The sequence below is a fragment of the Ailuropoda melanoleuca genome, chromosome 9, assembly GCF_002007445.2.
Source record: "Ailuropoda melanoleuca isolate Jingjing chromosome 9, ASM200744v2, whole genome shotgun sequence".
NCBI lineage: Eukaryota > Metazoa > Chordata > Mammalia > Carnivora > Ursidae > Ailuropoda > Ailuropoda melanoleuca.
In genome coordinates, this window is record NC_048226.1 from 3881924 (window position 1) to 3889826 (window position 7903).

Sequence of the window (7903 nt, forward strand, 5' to 3'; positions counted from 1 at the left end):
CTTAAAGCAGTGGTTCGCAACCCTGGTTGCACACGGGGATTGCTTGGGGAGTTTATGAGATTACGGAGGCCTGGGCACCACCCGGGCCAATTAAATCATCCTCTCTGGAGGTGGGGTGCTGGCGTTGGCATTTCGTCAATGCTCTCTAGGTGATTTCACTCTCTAGCCCAGGTTGACAATGACAGGTTTACAACACATCTTTCTACTCTTTCTGTCTTGGGTGGGGGAGGATGTCTCAGAATTGTGCATTCTCCAGCTCCCCAGACTGGGTCTTTCAAGTTCTTCCCCAGGAAGAGCTTAACTTGGAATGATTCTATCATATCTTTCACTTTTATCTAGCAGTTTCTCCCTCTACGTTGTGTCCAGCCCTGGGAAACAAATAACTGTGTGTTCATGGTGGGCATCTATTATTGTTGGCCAGTCCCCCACATCTGTTTACTTTGTCCCAACCCTTGATTTTCCTCTGGCTGTCTCCTCCAGTCCTGACCCCAGTCCACGGTCCTCTGTGAAAAGCTGCCTCCACACCTCACTCAGGGCTGCATCTGACCCTGACTAAGCCCACCAGGGCATGTCATCCCCCTGGCCACAGGGATGGGCTCAGGGACAAGCCCGAGGCCCCAGGCAGGCCAGTCAGACACGGTGCAGCTCAATTCTAGGAGTGCAGTTTGAATCATTGGGAAATTTACTCATTTCTTGCTACATATGAATGCGGGACCAGCACTGGGGAGAGAGCCGACCTAAGAACAGAGCCCAGCAAGGAAGAAGACCAAGGGAGGGACCCGGCCCTCAAAGATCACTGTCTTACGGGAAGACGCACCGGCTGAATCATCCCAAAGGCACAGTAAAGGTGATAGGGTGCTAGCCAGGGCAGCACAGCAGCAGAACCCAGACAGCCCTGGGGTGCCTGCGGTTGGCTGGGCTGCCCGTCTGCTCATTTCCAGTTTTGCCTCTCATAGCTGAACTCTGCTGGGAGACAGCCAGGGAGGTCCGTCCTCTCCTCAAGTTTGTTGGACTTTTGGATGACTGACCCCTCCGCCCAGAAGCTGTAGCTTTCCAGTGCCACAAGAACTCCATGGTCCCCCTCTTATTTCAGGCTCCCGCCCCTTTCTGGAGGCTAACCAAGGCACCTCCTCTCCCTTCCCAGCCTTGGCTGAAACCTGTCCTAACAAAATCCTGCCCACAGTTTCTGCCTCTCTAGGCCATTCTCCCTGCTGCTGCCAGAGGATCTAAGATGCTAATCTGATCATGCTTCAAAACTTGTACTTACTCCCTGTGGACCTGAGAGTCATGTGTCTCCGAGATCGTTCGGTGCGGTCCCGCCTTACCTCTCCTGCCTGGCCACTGCCTACCAAACACTATTGAGCCAACCACATGGACATGGCTATCGTTCCCGTGTGAGTCACGCCCTGGTGCTGGTCTATTTGCAGGAATTGGCTTTCTCCCCCAAACATCCTTTACGATCCAGCTGGGATGTTCCACTTTTGAAGCCCAAGCCAGGCAAGGTCAGTATCTCATGGAACTTTGTACCTCAGTTACACTTTGCATGTTAGGTTGTTTGGAATGGGTGCTCATTTAAGGTAAAATGAATGAATGAATGAATGCTTTCAGAATCACCAGCAGCAGCTAGGACAGACGGACTTAGGAGAGCCCTGGATGGGAGAGTAGAGGGTCATAGGAAACTGTGGAAACTGCTGGAAACTGGTGATAGCTTGCCTTCCTAAAGGCAGGTCCTCGGCTAGATTGGGAACAGAAGGGACTGGCGCTGGCGGTCCCATATCACCCTGGTGTCATCTTAAGGAGCTGGCCCCTCGTCTTCTTGAACCCTCGGGTGCCCTGCAGAAGAATCCTGACACTATGGAGAGTTTGGGACATAGGTTTCCCACTTCAGGTGGGAAGTGTGTGAGCTGTTTCAGACATTCTCAGAATCCTCGGCCAACTCTGCTAAATTGTAGTATGTTGACTACATAAATAGCACTGCAACACTATTCATCTCGTTACAATAAACCATGAAAATATCACGCTGGTCCCACCATGAAAGCCAGTAATGATAATGGCACTTATAATGTATTAAGAAGGTACTGCTCCAGGGACTGAACTGAGCACTTTCCGTGTATTATCTCATTTAAGCTTTTGGAAGACTTGATTGGGAGGACCACAGGGTGTAAGCTAACAGTCCAGTGAGGTCTCCTCGCCTTGCAGGTGAGTGCACAGAGGCCGGAAAGCTTGCCCACCGTCCCGAGATGGTCCGCGGCACAGCCGGCGTGAGGCCCAGCTCTGTCTGACTCTGGTGTTGGTGCTTCCCCCCATACTCCTTCTGCTGTCCCTGGAACCAGACTTTTCGTCTTCTGTACGTCCAGGCCTTGGCCACACACACTAAGAGTTTTTGCTTAACCAGAGTCCCGACACAATGAGAATGGTAACCTGGATTCCTGTCCGAACTGAACTTCCTAGCAAAACACACACCCGGTTCCTCACCAAGTCCTGTGGAATCAACCCCCAAATACGTGCCTGATCTGTAATCCACCTTCCTTCATCTCTGCCTTATTTTTTGCCTGAGCTTCTGCTGAGCCTCTTAACCAGTCTTCATGTCTTTACTCCTGCCCCCTTCTTACCTCTCCTCCCAGCAACCAGGCTGATCTTTGAAAAGGGTAAACGAGATCCTAGCATTCCCTGCCTGCCAGTGCACTTGGACAAATCCAGAGCCTGAGCCAGGCCTCAGGCCCCCGTATCCTTCTCCCACCTTGTCTTGTGACTCTTGAAACTCACCATGTCCGAACCACCCTGACCTGCCAGTTCCTCCCAACTTCCTGCTTCTTGCCCAGCTCAGAGCCTCTGATGTCCCCTCCGCCTGGGACCTCGGGCTCCACACCATCCCTGCCAGTGCCTCTTCAGAGGCCGTTCCTGCCCACCCTTCTCAACTAAATTAGAACTCTTCTATTCACACAGATCACAGTTTATATATTGTGTGATTATATGACTCATATTTTCCACCCAAATTTATAATTCTGTGATGGAAGGATTGTGTCTCTCCTGCTGAGCACTTTATCCCTCTATGCCTAGCACACATCAGACACACAGTAGGTGATCAATATTTGCCAAAAGAGTAAGTATTTTTCTATGTTACTATATGGTCTTCACAGATATCATCTAGTAGCTGATAACCCCTGATAGTTCTCCATTTAATTAAGGGTTTTCCTGAGACATTTGTTTCCTATGTCGAGAAATGACCTCGTAGGGTCAGAAGGAAAAAATATTCGAAGTCCCTGGATCCGCAGTATCAGAAATCTGAACACGCTAATGATAACATCATCCATGTACATGGTAAGCCCAATCGTGCTGTTGAGAGGAAATATATATAGATCACAGGTTTCGAAATCAACAGAGTGGGTTGGGGGCAGCACTGCTTTTAAAAATAGAACAGAAGGGACAACGTTGAATGCTTTGCGGTTGAGAGGATAAGAATGGTTCTGTATAACTTTGATATATATGAAATATGTATAAATATATATAAAACTTTTGTTTCCATTTTATATAGATAGGTATCTACGGAGAACGTTGAAGCCGGGCCTGGGTTGCGGGGTCAGATGTACCTCTCACTGCGAGTTGCATGGAAAAGCACGGATACCGGCGGCTGGCTTTGGGAGTCTTGCACACCACGTCAAGCCCCTGCTATCACCGGATGGGGTACTTGCTCAGAGCTCCGCAACGCTCACCTTCCCGCTGTGGCCAATGACAAGATGGCATGCAGGGTTTGGTATACAGGAGACTCCCAGGGCTACTTTCTGTTTCTATAAACTTTTTATTTCATACCAATTTTCAATTTACGGAGAAGTGGTAAAGATAATGCCTAGAGCTCTTGCACACCCCTCACTGAGCACCCCCACTCCAGCGTCTTACGTTACCATGGAGACGTGTGGCACAAGGAGCCGGCATAGCTCATTGCTAGTCACTGAACTCCAGACTTTCTTCGGATCTCACCGGGTTTCCTTCTTTCTCTTCCAGGACTGAGTTCAGGATCTCAGATGCATTCAGTCATCACGTCTGCTGGTTCTCCTCTGGTCTGTGAGAGTTTCTCGGTCTTTCCTTCTTTTTCATGACCTCGACGGAGGAGTACTGATCAGGTATTTTGTAGGATGTTCCTGAATGTGGATTTGTCTGGCGTGTTTCTCATGATTTGACTGAGGTTATGGGTTTAGGGGAAAAAAGACATCATGCAGGCGAAGTACACGTCTCGTCCCACCTGTCAGAGGAGGCGGGACACCAACGGGGCTTATCACTGATGATGTTAACCTTGATCACTTGGTCAAGGAATGGTCTGCTGGGTTCCTCCACTGTGAAGTTACCATTTTTCTCTGTCTGTACACTATGCTTTCAAGGCAAATCACGAAGACACAAAGACCTACTCTGAAGGGAGTGGGGGAGTGGAGCGTGTCACACTCGACCTCCTGGAGCGGGGAGTAGCTACACCTCTCTTTTGGAAGTCTTCTGTAGGGAAGATTGCCTTTTCTCCACTTACTTACTTAATTTTTTAAAAAATTTTATTTATTTATTTGAGAAAGAGAGAGAGAGCACAGAGGCAGAGGGCGAGGGAGAAGCAGACTCCCCACTGAGCAGGGAGCCCAATGCGGGACTTTATCCCAGGACCCTGGGATCATGACCTGAGCTGAAGGCAGACGCTTACCCGACTGAGCCACCAGGTGCCCCCTTAATAATTTAGGTATGGACTGATGTATATTTGTTTCTTATTTCGCATCACAATCCTAATCAGTGTCATTTCTCTTCATGCTCCAAGTGTCTGCTTTGGCCATTGGGATCTCTTTCAGTGGCTCTTTGTGTCGCCACCCTTCCTTACTTTCTGGTCCAACAGCCTGCCTTAGCTCATCTTGTACTTACCCTGCCCTGGACTGAACTCGGCCATTTCTCCAGGAGCTGGGTCTTGAGAGGTGGGAAGTCAGAGTGGCGGAGTGCTGCTGTCTCAGGCACAGAGCGCACAGTGCTTCTCTGCCAAGGCAGCTCTGGGGAGTTCGCAGGCCATACAGAGGAGCGGGCGTGTGTGAAGCCGCTCCCTGTTTCCTTGGTTCCTCAGCTCCCTGCACCTGCAGCTCTCTGGTGGGCCCCCACCAGATCTGCCCTGGTCAGAGTGCAAAACGTTCCTCAGGCTGACTGTCCATTCCCGGAGATCTGATTCTGGAAGCCTCTGCTGCCCACACAGAATAGCAGGAATTCTGAGTTTGTGCCGGTCAAGTTCTGGCTTCCCAGACTTGGGGGGGGGGTGTCTCTGCCCCGCCCACTCCCAACTCTGGGTCTATCCAAACATCCCCTTTGACCTTCCTGAGGCTGATGTTTCAAAGTTGTCTTTCACTCCACCTGCCCTCGCTCGTGCAGGTTCAGTAGGCACCCTTGCTTCCTGGAGAAGAGTGTAACCCCACCCCCTCTGTCAGGTTTCTCCTCTAGAGACCTCCTCTCCCCTCCAAGGCTCAGGCCTCTGCCTAGGACTGGACCCTGTGCTCTTCCGCTGTCTGCAGGACCTCCCTCTCCCCACCCCCATCTTCAGTCTGGTGCCCGCCACTGGCTCCTCTTGCTCAGCCTAAAAGGATACTCAAGTCTCAAAAGGATACCCAAGTCTCCTGGCCCTGCCTCAGCCTCCAGCCAGCACAGAACCTCTCTCCCCTTCACCACAGTTAGCAGTTGAACAAAGAGACTTGGCCCATCTTTTTCCTTGACAACTGGGCCACACAGAGCCTGTCGCTGGGAGATTTTTCACAGAAAAAGGGTGACAATTGGTTTTGATGGAACAGGAGGCACTGACAGGGACCTTGAGTGGCCCCACTCTCAGGCAGATCCCATGTTGACTAAGTGCTGCTGGTAGGGGCCACCCCAGGCTCTGGCTTGTCTGGGAAGGCTCCCGAGAGGCAGCACCCAATCTGGGCCTGGAGTTGGGGTTGAAGGAGAGGTGGGAAGCCACTCCCCACAGGTCTTCCAAAGTTGCTGCAAACGAGGGGTTTCTGTTTCCAAATCTTGTCTGGTCAATGCTTTTCCTTTTTACCCTCACCCTGTAGGGAGGGCCTTTGTCCAGAGGGACAGCCACTTTGTTCTTGGAATGTTGAGCCTTCTGTGGGCTCACACCTGCAACATCGCCCTGCTTCCCACTGACTGGGAAGCAGCCCAAGTGATTCACCAGCTCCACCTGTTTTGCCTCACTGCAGCCTCCCAAGGTAAGTGGGTGTGCCCTTCCCATCAGTGGAACAAAGAGAAATTCTTGTTCGGCATTTTGGAGACTGCTTGGCCCTGCCGCACAGTGAATCTGATACCCCACTCCAGCCAAGCTGGCCTCTGCCAGCCACTGCCTCTGCCACTATTCCCTGTGCTGCCTTCTGCCTTCGACACTGCTGAGGACAGCCCTCACCCCCACCCCTGGTCTTTGGAATGCAGCTGGTGATAGATCCGTCTCCTCTGGGACCAGATACCAGTCCTGGCTCTGAACAGACTTCCTTGTGCTTACAGACCCTGGCCAGTTGTGTGTGTCTGTGGCCTGGCTGATGCTAATTCATTCATTCAACAGGTGTTTATGGAGGATGTTCAGGCACAACTTTAGGCACTGGAGATACAATGATGAACAAAAAGATACGGCTTCACAGAGTTTGCACATGTGCCTGGGAGATAGATATTAAACTAGTAATTTCACAAATATCTATTGCAAATAATAAGTGCAGTATGGGAGTATAGGAGTTCACAGTTTGTCTAGGGCATTAAGTAAAGTTTCCACAAGGAAGTGACAGTTTAACTGAGATCTGAAGAGTGAATAGGAATTGACTAGGCGTGACACAGACAGGAGAGGAGAAAATCTTCCCAGAGGGAGAGAATAGCATGTGCAAAGGTCCTGGGGCTGAAAGAGGGATGGTCAGTTGGCTAAGGGCAGGCAGAGGAGAAGAAGAGAGAAAAGGCTGGAGAGGACAGTGGAGACACCATGGGGCAGGGTCTTGAGGCATGTTTAGTATCTTGGTCTGTATCCTAAGGACAGTGGGAAGGAAGCCACTGTGACATCAGGTTTGTAATTGAGAAAATTACCACAGTGTGAGGTACAGGGGGTGGGTGCCTCCCCCCTCCTTCCCCGAGGAGGCCTTGGTGGTTAGCAGGTAAACTTGTGGTCCCAAAAGAGATGAGGGTAGGTTTGAGACGGTGGCCCTACTTCATATGCTTGTTTCTTTACTTTTTTTTTAAACTGTCCTGAAATGGCAGGTCTATGTGGGCAGTGTGTTCTCAGCAGAAGATGATCTGGTGAGGCCCTCAGGGGCGGAAGGTTAACTTAGTCCCAGTGCCAGCCTCTGGTGGCAATCAGAGCATGCTGTGTGGACAGGGGATTCAGGGACTGCGCTTCTTTAAGTTCTTTTTGCCATCTCAATTTCCCTTGCTCTAAGAATAAAACCAAGCTTAATTAAGCCTCCTTAAAAGCTATTACGCTCTAATTGGGAGCCCAGTCCCATCATTACCCCGGGAAGAGCCCAGAACACCTGCTGCAGGTGCAGTATTCTTCCTGCCACGTTGGCTTCCCGAAATTTCATGGCGGTGGGTACCCTGAGCCATCGAGCCTGGCAATGGACAGCGAAATGAAGGTGGGCTTCACGGAGGGGCATGACTGTGCCCATCTCAGATTCTGGAGACCTGAGCTCGGGTCTGAAAATGTGACCTTGGGCCACTCACTTCCCCCGCCGGGTCCTCAGTTCCTTCATCTGCAATCGTAGGAGGGCCCCAAAGTCCCTTCAGCTGCGAGTGCGACTCTCGATCCAGCAGGCGGGATGCCCTCCCGGAGGCCCTGCGCCAAGCCCCCCGGGCCGGCCGGGGGCGGGGGCGCCCCCACGCCGCCGGCAGCGGGAAGGGGGCGTCCGGGAAGGCCGGGCGGCGA

General features: G+C 51.4%; 1 protein-coding gene across 1 annotated transcript in view; it reads left to right on the forward strand.

Moving 5' to 3' along the window:
* Positions 1-3544: 3544 nt before the first annotated feature.
* The window catches only part of HOMER2 (homer scaffold protein 2), an 86611-nt gene continuing 82252 nt past the window's right edge, over positions 3545-7903 (forward strand). Inside the window, exons 1-3 of the mRNA XM_034667820.1 lie at positions 3545-3684; positions 4003-4121; positions 6060-6215. The gene's annotated coding sequence lies outside the window, so the exon portion shown is untranslated. The remainder of the gene's footprint in view (positions 3685-4002; positions 4122-6059; positions 6216-7903) is intronic.